This window comes from Coptis chinensis, chromosome 7, assembly GCF_015680905.1.
Source record: "Coptis chinensis isolate HL-2020 chromosome 7, ASM1568090v1, whole genome shotgun sequence".
NCBI lineage: Eukaryota > Viridiplantae > Streptophyta > Magnoliopsida > Ranunculales > Ranunculaceae > Coptis > Coptis chinensis.
Window position 1 is genome coordinate 87,132,564 of NC_141462.1, and position 13,321 is coordinate 87,145,884.

General features: G+C 41.2%; 1 long non-coding RNA gene across 1 annotated transcript; it reads left to right on the forward strand.

Moving 5' to 3' along the window:
- Window positions 1-1,873: 1,873 nt before the first annotated feature.
- Window positions 1,874-5,061, forward strand: LOC147489655 (uncharacterized). Its single transcript, XR_015202205.1, has 2 exons — window positions 1,874-2,446; window positions 4,499-5,061. It is a non-coding gene; the product is annotated as an uncharacterized LOC147489655 (long non-coding RNA).
- Window positions 5,062-13,321: the final 8,260 nt, after the last annotated feature.

The following is a 13,321-nucleotide window of genomic DNA, read 5'->3' on the forward strand; positions in this document are numbered from 1 at the left end:
ATTGAAATCTGTATATTCGTGCCACTTTATATGTAATCTCATTTGTGACTAAAGCCGATTTTGATGATAAACTTTGATACAAAAAGGTAGGGTTATAGAGTCCATTTCTGAAGGCAGGAAAGTTTCGGCTGCCAGTGCGTAAGAAAATGCACATTAATGATACTGTGATATGTTTACTTACGGAGCACCATTATCAATCAATTTACTGGTTAGGGATGTGATCAAATATGTGAGATTGTTTCATGTAAGTTTGTTGACGAGGTTGGTAGAAATTCATTATTTTGTTACTATTACTATTTCGTAAAGTTATACAGGAAATCAGTTGGAGAACCAATTAAGCGCAACCCCGAAGATGTTATTATGTAAAATGTTTGTCAGATTGAGAAGGGACAAAAGTACTGAACTGTTTGATGCAGGGCCGAGTTTTTGTATTCCATGTATGAGTCAAGAGCTTAGAGCTGCAGGAAGGACCTTGATACTCTTAGATCAGGTGTATTGCCTTTTTGGTCTGTATCTCGGTGGTAGATCAGCTGCAGAAACAATTTCTCCAGACGTTCGATTTGGAAGCATATTGCGCCATCTCTCTCTACACTATATGATAGCAGGGTTTTGAGGGCAACCCATTTGTTCACTTTTATAAACACCTTCCTCAAAAAATTAGAAATCCCTCCCTTTTATTTGCTTTAGCTCTCTTAAGATAACTTAAATTATATAATTATTCTCCATTTTTTTCTAGAACAAGCCCTCTTTTATTAATAATTTCAAAAAAAAACTCCCTAATGTCACTTAAATAACATTATTATTTTTTATGTTAAATTAGATGTGCCTCCCCTATATAATTACAATTATAATTTATAAAAATCATGCTAATTATCAATCTCAAATGACAGGTTTCAAGACTTAAGGAAAAAAAAAATCTTGATGCCTAGCGCAGTTTGCATACTTGTGTGATTAAGTAAGCAAACAAAATTGTGAATTAGAAAAGCAAGCAAAAGTGCAAAACTCGTAATAATAATAGAAGATGTTGTGACTTGTGACTAGGGGTGGGCAATAGGCGAAGCTAACTTAATTCCAAAACATTTAAAGCCTTTCAGATATTAAGGTCGGGTATGCCCGACCCTAAAAAGTCAGCATAGAGTTGGATTGGGCCGAGTCACAAGTCTAAATCTCAAGCCTTGACCCTATCCTAAGCTTTCTTTAAAGGCTTTAGGGTCGGGCCTATATATTTTATTCTTTTTACAAATGTTATTTTTTAGACAAAAGTTGTTTTTTGGTTTTTGTGTTACAAATGCTTGTTATGTATTTCGCTTTAATGGTATGGAAGGAAACCTTTAGTTCTAGACTTGACTTGGATGTGAATAAAAATATAATTTATAAGAAGTAAGTGAGAAAAGAAATTGAGAATAATAAGTTCTAGACTTTGATTTAATGATCAAATGAATAAAGTCTTATTTTTTATTAGGCTAATGCTCATTGTTTTTTATGGTGCTGTTAGGTTGACAAATTTTTGTTATATAAAATAATTAGAAGTCTGGCCAGGTGTAAGTGATAAATTACAAATGACAATATTATTTTAATTGAAAATATTTAACAAAGAGTTGGACAATTATGGTATGTGTATTTATAATAAAAGTGTGAAACTATAATTAGGGCTTAGTTAGGGGCGAGCCTATGTTTCAAAATCTTAGTTCTAGCCCTGTCCTAGAAGACATTAGGGCGGGACCCCCCGCCCTAAACTCTGTGAAGGCTTAGGGTTGGGTCGGGTTAGGGTCGGTAGGCCAAATTCCCACCCCTTGTGACGTGGTGGCTTACTTTTTAAAGGTCGAAAATACCCCAAACACTTTAGAAAGATTGTGTTTGGCAAAATCTTTTCGTTGTTGTCCATTGGCCCAAAAATGTTTGAGAGTTTTGCGAAAGAATAAACAACAGGAAAAGCACTTCCTAATAAGAAAAGAAAAGAAAAGAAAAAAAGAAAAATTTATATGACAACGGTGGAGTCATCATCGTCAAGTGGGTGCTGCATGGACACCGATTATTATTCAAACAAGAACAAAACCGAACGAGGTGACGTGGAATTATGGGAAACATTTAGCAAAAGTTTCAACCAAGTTCAATCAGTACTGGACCAAAATCGAGTCTTAATCCAACAAGTCAACGAGAATCACCAGTCTAAATTACCAGATAATTTGACCAAAAATGTCTCCTTAATTAGAGAAATTAACGGTAATATTTCTACCGTTGTTTCTCTTTATTCTAAACTTTCCGCTAATTTCACTCATGTTTTCCATCAACGTGCTGCTGCTCCTGCTGCTACTGGAATGAGGAAGAAGAATATAGAACAAAGCCCAGAAGCTTAATTGAGTTTTTTTTTTTAAGTTTTAAATTGTTATGAATTACTAGTGTTGGAATAAAATTGGGGATGCCTGGGACCACCACCTTCTGCGAGGTACTTATTATGTTATGAATTTTTCTTGTTTTTGTTAATAAATTTGTGTTTTGGAGAACAGTCGAATTAGAACTACTTTTAATGCTCAAGTATGTATCCTATTTTAGATTCACTACTATTTTAGAGTCTATGTGGTTGCCTTATATTTATATATGTTGATTGCAATCAAGATCATATTGGGAATCTGTTGTATCGCGTAGGTTGTAGGGTCTGAGTAGAAAAATGTTGATTCTCCTACAAGTATCTGTTTAAGATTAGAGCGTGTATTAGATGATTGCTTCCCGACAAAATCATCAGTTAAATTACCCAATAGTCTCACCATGAACGTTAGAAAAATTAAAGGAAATATTCTACAGTTTGTTCTTTTAATTTGAATCTCTGGGCAAATTTTACTGATGCCTTTTAGTAATTAATGTTGTGGTGGTGGAATGATCAAGAACAAGGATCAGTCCAAACAGCCACATAGATTGAACTTGTATCATAGTGGAAAGGAAAAAGCAAAATAAGAACAACAAAGAAGATGAGTTATGGGAGGAAGGAATCTTCCTGTGAATATAAAGTTAGAGTGGCTTAGCTTGCCCCCTTTTGGGGTTATAAGGCCTGATATTAGAGTGCGTGTCCATTTGCTCCCCCCCCTCTCTTCGAGTCGAAAACAAAGTGCAACATCGATTCTCCTGAATCAACAAACATACCCTCCTCCCCCAGAGTTTCTTAAACACGATGATATAAGGATTATAAGCATGAAAAACTTAAGGGGTTACTGTTTCAGTAGTTTTAATTCACAAGTGGTTAGGGGGATTGCTTCTTGTTGTGTTGGTTAAATTATGATCTAAGTTTTCTTATAGTTTCCACATGAGTCTAGAGTTGATCTTTGTGATGGTGAGGGTGAATGGGTGATGCTGCTTTGTTATGTTTGTGTTCCTAAGGAGATGATGGATGTGGGACTACAGTCTTCTTGTTGTACCCACAAATGGATCTAGGTATATATGATTAGGATTACTTGTTATTTGTCTTTCTGTTTCTTCGGTAAGAATCAAGAAATGCAAGTTTGGGAAAGGATGGTGACTATTCTTGTTGTGGAGCCTGATAAATGCTAAATCTGCATATAATGAGATGAGAATGTGTAGTTTTTGTGGAGTCAATGTAGTTGCAATTATATGAGTTGAAATTGATAAACCTGGTTGTACATTGGCACTGGATGTTGATTGCAATCCAAGAATGATATAACATGGCTGAAGAGAGGTTATGACTAATGATGGATCATGTTGGCGAGTTTTTGTATCACGCGTGTTGCAGTTTTTGAGTGGACAGATCTAAATTATTTTCCAAGTCCCTCCAATTTGGAAGACAGAGGAAACAGGAGAAAGAAGAAGAAGAAGAGGATGGGGCTAGTTAGATAGATTGGACTTTACACGTGAGAGTCACAGAGCTTTGTGAAAGTAATCAAATATCCAGCTCATAGCTCTCTTTGACAAGAAAGTTACTTAGGTGATGCTTTTTTGGATATCGCAAACTAAGACGATCCCAGGCACTTGCTAACCTCTTTTTAGTTTACCATGTCCATTGTCAAACTAGAGTCTTTATCTTGGAGACTTCATTTCGAGTCCGTACATTCTTCCTGGTCTTTCTTACCTTTGGAGGGAAAATCTAGATAGAGGTGCTGTTGTGAAGACTTTCGCTCTTCCAAACCTCTTTATTTTAACTTTCTATCATGACCTAGACAAGTTATGGGATTTTTTTCGGCATTGCAATGGGATTCCTGATGTTAAGTATCTTTTAAGCTGGTTTGATTGTTGAAACTTGTAAGTGGCATTTTCCCTCTATTTGATTTCGATCTCAATGGGCTTGCCACACATTGAACATTGAATGCTAAGTCATGTCTATTCAGGGTTCACACGTTTGACTTGCAAAAGTCAGGAGAGTTATTAAAGATCTCACTGTCTACGCTTGAATAAGACTGCAGATCATTATGCTTAATAGTGATTGTTGAATCTATTTCCTGTTGGTTCCACTTTGGAGTGTGATATAACCTGTTTTCTCTTGTTATTGAAGGCCGGTTGCCTTCAGCGGCCATTTCGGGTGTGATCTGCAGGGAGATGTGTTGAGTTCTGGACAAGAGTTCACGTGATCACCTTCAGATCAAGAATGACTTGGCCGTTTGATTCTTTTGGTCTTCAAACATTGAGAGAAATATGTTGCTTGTCGAATATTGATAATTAGTGATGTCATACCATCTGGAAAGGTTTCAGTATGCCATTCCTAGAATGTCTGGTGAAGCACTCAAAATGTTGCCTGGTCCGGCAACCACTATTCTGAGCACTGAAAGCCAATGGTTAAGTTTCTTAAGGTTAAGCCTGATCCTGACATGTAGGGGAAAGCTCATATGTAAACCTCCAAGAAATGTGTATTTGTTCAGAAATTGAGCATACTAGACTAAATCAATCAAGGTGCCTCAGCAGAAAATATTTAAGCCTAAAAACTCATCATCACATCAGATGTACAGCTTCAATTGCCTGGAATAAGGTCATATTTAAATTTTAGAGTTGTTCATCAGGACAGTAACTCCAGTTTAGTACCTGTGTTATTTGATTTTGTTAAGTAACTTTTTGAAAGTACGTCCCTTGTGTTCTCGACTTCCCGTTCTCTTTTTGTGAAAGCTAAATTAACTTTAATTTTGTTGTGATCTTTTTAAGTACGTATTTCAGAATTTCAGCTAGTTGAATTTCTTTTTAAATTACACTAGCGACAACCAATAATGCACTCAAAAGCTAATTTCGTTAGTACAGACAGAATCATACAAGCAACATATAGGTGGTATGGCTAGTTGGCTACCCAACAAGGGAACTTAGATAGAGCTCCATGTTGACAAAAAGAGACTTAAGACAACTGAAAGGGCGAAATTTTTAATCAGCTACAGCCTACAGGTTAAGCAAGGAACCAACCCCTCCTCACTACACTTACTACACCTTATCACTTTACCCCCGACTTTTTCCTCCAGTACCTTGCAGCTTCCAATACATTGAAGACAAGGCACAAACCCAGTGCCTCTACATTTTTCACAAACAAAGCCAACTCTTGTTGTGGGCAACTCTTCAAGTGGCTTTGTCAAACAACTCTCTATATGCACTTTCAACACCTCTTCTGCTGCTCCTATTTTCCTTCTTTTAACAGACACCCTTGGAGACATTGGATCATGGTGTTCATTCCTACTACCCAGGCTGGAACTATCACATCGAGCCTCACCCCCTTTGTCGTCCTCCTTCTCCTTCTCCGCCTCATCCACATCATCATCGCTGTCTTCATTGTCCTCAGCCTGTTTCATTACCAAATATGTAGCTAATAGAAGATTTAGTTGCACCAGAAAAAGGGAATGACGCTCTATCAAAGATGATTGAACAAAATGATGACGAACAAGATTTGAATATGGACTAGAACGGGTATAAGAAGGAGAGTAATCAGAATTAGAATCAGAATCAGAACCACAAAATTGTATAGGAAGAGGAGGGGGGTTAAGGTTATTGGATACCATGTGGAGCTTAGGAAATGGTTGAAATTGACTAGATATTTGGTGTGGGGAATATGTAACGCAGAATGGGTGGTTTAATACTTCAATAGAAAATTTGAAAGGGAAATGGAGGGTAAATTTGGAGGGAAACGTTTTGAGTGAAATTTTCAAAGGAAATTTTAGAAAGGTCACTTCGATGGTTTGACCACATTTTGAGGGAAATGTATGTGTGTGTGGTGGAGACCAATTTGGACGGAAATCAGTTCTGCATAGCACGCTGCTCTTGTTGGGAGCTGGGACAAACAGAGTCCAAATTACAACTTGATGGGCGCTACCGATGCATATGCCCATTGGCCAAAATCATGGTCATCCAAGAATGTTTTCTTTTTGAATGTTATGAGGTCGCCACTTCTCGCTAATTTGCTATTCCCTAAATTGTTTATGATGGCAAATGTTATGTGGAGTCTAGATAGATGATGTCACTTCTTGTAAGGGCATCTCTAATGGGAGTGTAAAATTACACTTCTATCTAGACTCCACATAAGTGTCATTAGGATTTTACACCTCTAATTGTATGTTATTGTATAACTTATAAATATCCACACTCTATACTTTTCAATAGAGAAGTGTAAAAAAAATTAGATTTTAAACTCGGACGTCACTTTAAGTGATGTCCCTCTTTAATTTAAATTGGGACGTCAAGTGACGTCGAGTTAAAAAATTATGTTAGAATTAGAAAGGGACGTTACTTAAAGTGACGTTCAATTTATTTTTTGTTCGGACGTTGGTTAAAGTGTCGCCCGAGCTATTTATCAACTGATAGTTAGATGGAAAATTTCCCACCTCCTCTATCAACTAATACTCTATTATCTACGGACTATGGTATATCTCTATTGGAAAGAGTTTTTTGATATTTGGAGTGTAAACTTTACACTCTATACAGTTTATACCCTCCATTGGAGATGCCCTAATGGTGTTCAGCCATAACCACCTATAGAAAAATTCAACATATGTTGCATTACTGATTACACACGGCCGGCATCAGATTTTACTTTGTTTGTTGTTCCTCTTATCACATACCTCTTGTATGCATATCCTGGCATAGTGGCATATAAGCACATTTTCTCGATGTGGTAATCTCCATCCCAGTTCAGCGTCATGAATGCATCAAGATTGGCAACTTGCCCCTAGAGAACTCGATCTATGAATGATAGCGACATGGATTACAGGCCTAGATTCTGTAAAGTTTCCAACTTTAAATTCCATTCAATTTGTAACATTAGCTGGTTCAGTCTGTCTAAAGATCTATTATGATAGATTATTGACAGTAACTCTCTGGAAGTGTTCCGGTATGACCAATTTCAAGCTAGTTCTCACTTTGTGCAGACTTAAATTACATTAGAATAGAACAATCAATATAATACTGAAAGACAAAATTAATTTCATTTCCGCAAAAAGAAATATATATACAACAAGCTAATCATATTGTTGTAGGAATATGAGGAAGAAGTGGAAGAAGAGTATGTAGGAAAAACGGCGTCGTATGCGGATGTTGGCATGTGGAAACAAGGACTGTTGAACTAAACTGATATTGGTGGGGGAAATGGTATATAGAGTGGGTGGTTTTGTAGAAGAGATGAAGGGAAATATTGGAGGGAAAAGGTTTGTGGGAAATTTTGAAAGTGCGACAATTGAAGTGTCGCGCGGTAATATACACTTCATACCCAAGACAAAATCTAGTGGAATTTTGAGGGTCAGCATTTCACCTGTCAAAGTTCTGCAACTTTGAGATCGAGGTGTGACTTGTGAGTGAAGAGTTACCATTGTAGGCGGAAGTCCTCGTATTGCACCCTCTTTGTTAGGCTGCTTACTCACAAGGAGCCCATTCTCCATGCCCCACGGATAAACTGCGCACACTATCCGCGAAGGGCTCACCCCCTCCGCGGTCTTTCACTACTTTTGGGTTCAATGCCCCATGTGTGATTTGTATCTCTCGTCCGTGAAGGGCTCACCCCCTCCGCGGCTCCGTAGCTCCCATAATCTATTTGGGACAACTCATCTTGCCACAGGCTCAACTCTAAGATTATATCAGCGAAGGGCTCATCCCCTCCGCTGTCCCTCTCTACACCTAGGTTCCATGCCCTAGGTGTGATTTGGGTCTCTCACCCGCGAAGGGCTCATCCCACTCCGCGGGCTTTACAGCCACCGAAAGCCCGTTAGAGCAACTCCCTTTGCCCCAGGCTCCCCTCTAGCAATGTATCAGTGAAAGGCTCATCCCCATCACCATCTCTCTCTCTGTTTGGGACTCCTGCTATTACTACTGATGGTCTCTTCTCAAAAGTGTCGTTGTATTATATATTTACATACAGCTACATATCCTTGCTCTGGATTTTCACTACATTCAAGAGTGGAATTTCTTGAGCATTCTAACATTCCATGGTTTCTCTATCACTTTTCCCTCCTTTGTTTGCAACTTGTAGGAGCCCGCTCCTCCCACATCTACCACGGTGTATGGTCCCTCCCAGTTTGGACCCAGCTTCTCGTCATTCTCCTTCTTTGTGCTAGGAGTCACTCAACGGAGTACCTGCTCACCCATTTGGAATTTCCGGCTTAACCCTCTTATTGTACTATCTTTGCAATCTCCTGTGGTACTCCTCCATCTTGATACGGGCGGTGTCCCTTCTTTCTTCTGCTAGATTCAGATCCGCTGCTAGTATTCTCCAATTTGAACCCTCCTCCACAGCCTTTGTCCATGTTGTCTCTTGGGTGGACGTCCGAGGAGTGGTTCGATAGTCCCAAAGTACATGTTTCAACTCGTCTACCCATGCCCCCTTCTTCAGGTTGTTCATAATCGTTTTGTTGGATAACTCCGCTTGTCCGTTGCCCTCAGGATTGTAGGGGGCCGAGAACCCCTGTTTCACCTTATAAGCTTGCAGGAAGCCGGTCACCTTCGCTCCGGTGAACTAGGTCCCATTGTCTGCTATGATGGCATATGGCAGTCCAAATCTGCATATAATATTCTCCCACAAGAACTTGATTACTTGTGTCTCCTTCACTTGCTGCAAGGGCACAGCCTCAATCCATTTTGTGAAATAATCAGTGGCTGCGAGCATGAACCTCCATTTGCCGCTGGCCATAGGTAGCGGCCCCACTATATCCATCGCCCACATAGCAAACGACCATGGGCTTGAAACATTGTGTAGGGGTTCTACGGGGGCAAAGATCAACTGGGCAAACCTCTGACATTTATCGCATCTCTTCGCAAACTCTATTGCATCCCTTTTCATATGGGGCTAGAAATACCCTTGTGTCAACAAATGATGTGTTGTAGTTCTTCCAATTGAATGGCTCCTACAATCTCCCTCGTGTAATTTGGCCAACACCTCATTCGATAACCGCGGACCCAGACATTTTAGAAGTGGTCCATTAAAGTTCTTCCGTATTCTCTCCTTCCAACAAGGCGTATCTCTTTTATCTCCAAAACCAAATCCAAGTCTGTTCCAACCTTCTTCTTTCCTTTTTGTCTGTCACTTCCTCTCTTGACAAAAAGCCTTTAATTGGTTCCATCCAACTCCCACTCTCTTCCGCGACCTGACAAACCTCTACCGCAGATCCTCGATTCCGCTTTCGGTCTCTAACCTTCCCACTAATATCGTCCTTGCTTCTGACCCAGGAATCGCTGCTGCTATGTACGCCAGGGCATCAACATGTCTATTCTCACCGCGGCCTAAGTGGACGAACCGAGCTTCGTGAACTTTGCAGCTCTTTGGTGTAGCACTTCTAAATATCTCGCCATTTGGGTGCATTTGGATCCGCGAATCCTCCATTCGCTTGACATACCACCAAATTTGAATCGGAGAATACTATCAGTTCCTTCACTCCCACATCCTCGACCATTCTCAACCCCGCTATCACAGCTTCATATTCTGCCTCATTACTGGACATCGTGAATCCTAACTTCATGGTTTGCTCTATTCTGTCGTTGTCGGGTGTAACCAATACGACCCCTATGTCGCTGCTTGCATCTGATAGCCGATCCATCTGCAAACACCCTCCACCCATTCCTTTTATCCCATGGGTCCAGGAAGTCAGGTTCCCCCTCCCTCTCTTGCTCCATAACCATCTCTTCTCCCCAAGTAGGGTCCTCTGCGGGAACTCCGCCAGAAACTCAGCTATTGCCTGTGCCTTCTCCACGGTCCTTACCTGATATTGTATCTCATAGGAACTTAGCATCACTACCCATTTTAACATTCTGCTCAATTTTTCTGCCCTCAATGCTTGCTTCAAAGGCAAATTCGTCACTACCACTATCACATGCGCCTCGAAGTAAGGTTTCAGCTTCAAGGTTGAAAAAAATCAATGCCAAGGCATATACCTCTCGATCCTGCTATACCACGTCTCTGCATCTAGCAATGTTTTGCTCTTAAAATATACCGGCCTCTCCACTTTGTCTACTATTCGGACTAATACGGAGCTAACTATATAATCCGTGGCCCGCCCCCAAATACAAATACAGTTTTTCCCCTTATTCAGGCCGAGACAACAGAGGCACTTTGCCCAAATACCTTTTCAATTCTTAAAACGCCTCCTCACATTTTGCGTCCACACGAAATTCGGTGTAATCCTTAACAACCTATACAATGGTCTACATTTATCGGATGATTTGGAGATGAACCTATTCAGCGCCGCAACCCTTCCTGCCAGCTGCTGTACTTCCTTAACATTCTGTGGAGACGACATCTCCACCAACACCCTTATCTGTTCAGGGTTCGCCTCTATTCCCCTATGAGTAACGATATAACCCAGAAACTTTCCCGTGGTCACTCCGAATGTGCACTTCTCAAGGTTCAACTTCAAGTTGTATTTTCGAAGTATCCCGAAGGTCTCCCTCAAACCCTCTATATGCTCCTCTTCCGACACACTCTTTTCTACCATGTCATCTATATAAATCTCGATCCCCTTCCTAATCTTGCTTTCAAACATTTTCACCCACCCAAATCTCCCAAATGTTTCCCCGGCAAAATTCATCCTCATATAGCCCATACATCGCGAATCTTCTTTGATTGGCCATACATCGACCTGATGCCCATCCATGAACGAAAATATCTTGAAACCCGCCGTCCTGTCCACCAACTCATCTACTCGCGGCATGGGATAACTGTCCTTTGGACACTCGAGGTTTATATCAATAAAATCAACGCACATCCGAACCTTGCATTCTTCTTTGGTACCGCGACTATGTTAGACAACCAGTCTGTGAACTCCACTTCTCGGATGATTCCCGCCCCCTTCAACCTCGCAATTTCTTTGCGGATTCCCTCGGCATATTTAGGTCTAATGTCACATATCCTTTGCCTCATAGGTTTATCATCTTCCCTCATATGCAAATGGTGACAAGCGAACTCAGGGTCTAACCCAGTAACATTCTTAATCGCCCAAGCGAAAACATCTTTATTCTCCGACAAGAACTGTACCAACTTATCCTTCCATTCTTCTGGCAAACTGGATCCTATCGACGTGAACTTCTCTTCTTCCCCCTTTCCAATATTTACCACTTCCACCTCATCGAGAGTCTTCGGCCCCGCCGAGGATTCCGACTTCTCCTCTACCGAGGAACACTGTAATTGCTATGCCTGCCTTTTTCTAGACTTGGCAGTCTCCCCTTCCGGTCCGCTGATCAACCTCTTCATTGTTCCCCAATGGCTATTCTTGATAGTTACCTAATCACCATATACCTCATACATACCAGTAGGTCTGGGAAATAGTATCACCTGGTAGTATGTCGATGGGACCGCTTTCATCTCATGAATCCACCGCCTCCATAAAATTGCGTTGTACTACAAATGAAGCTGAATCGACCACCATGAATCGAGTGAAAATCGTCACCGGACCCATTATCACGGGCAATAAGAGCTCCCCCATGGGCTCGGTCATATTTCCATTGAATCCATACAAATTGGTTCGTGACGGTCTCAGCTGTTTGGGGTCGACCCACATTTTTTCCAAAGCACCTATGAATAGCAAATCCACTGCACTACCACAATCAATCAATACCCTTTTCACCATATAATTTCCCATTGCTACGATAATGACCAGGGTATCCTCATGTGGCGAATCCACTGCACGGAGGTCTGCGCTACTAAATATGATTATGTCTTTTTTTGTCGCCGACACACATTTTTCCGCGGTGTACTTGTTCTCTCATTGATTTGCTGGATACTCGCGGTCCGCCTTATCTTGTCTTTGTGAGCGTTGTGGCTTAGAACATCCCCGCTGTAGATCACATTAATGGTTCCCAATATCCTTTCCTGAGGCGGTACGCACTCCTCATTTTGGGCGCCTCCCACAAACTCCCTTAACATCCTTTTCTCCACCATCCTCTGAATCAACCATTTCAATGCATAGCAGTCATTAGTATCATGATTCCATACCTGATGATACACGCAGAAATGTTTTTCTGGTAGCTCTATTGGTGTGCTTCATGGTCCCTCATACCCCGGAAGGTTATTAATTTGGGGCAAGATCTCGCTCACTGGTTTATTCAACGGTGTTTGTTTCGTCTCGCGGTATGGTTTCCTTTCCCTGTGTTTCCTTTGGGCGCCTTCCCAGCTCCCTTCTACCCGACCGCGATATCCCCTACTCTCTTTTTCAGATGTCTCAGTCCTTTGGTGTTCCCTTTCCCTCTCCAAAGACAACACTGCCTTCCCAGGTCTCCTAGACTCCTTGTGTATGGTATATTCATATCTTATGTATTTTTCCACCCGTGGATATAGCTCGTGTAAGTTCGCGATCTCATTATTTGCCACGGACTGGTGCACTCCTGTTCCCAGATGCAATTCCCTCTCGAATGCTATTACCGCCGTCCTCTCATCCAGATTTTCAACTTTCAGCATCTCCGCCTTGAACCGACACAGAAATTCCCTAATAAACTCCGCGGATCTCTGTCGCACATTGAATAAAGCCGCAATATCTACCACCCGCCTCTTCTGATGTATGAAATGATCTATGAATGCTTGCTCCAACTCTTGAAATTCTTTATGCTCCCCGCTGGCAATTTGTAATACCAGTCCGACGCTCTCCTTTCAGACTAGCCGAGAACATCATACATCGCAGGCCGTCATACCTTGCCTCCTGCCACAAAGACATATGTTTTCGGAAATGATGGATGTGGTCCGTTGGATCTTCCTTGCCATCGTATCTCTTGAACTTAGGCTGAGTGAACCGCTTTGGGACCTCCGAAGTCCAAATGTCATCTTCCAGTGGGTTGCAGTTCAACCCAACACCACCTGCTTGGCCGCTCCTCCGTAGCCCTTTGCTTACTGCCTGTTCGCCTCCCCGTTATTGTCTATCATTTCTTGGACTTGCTCCAT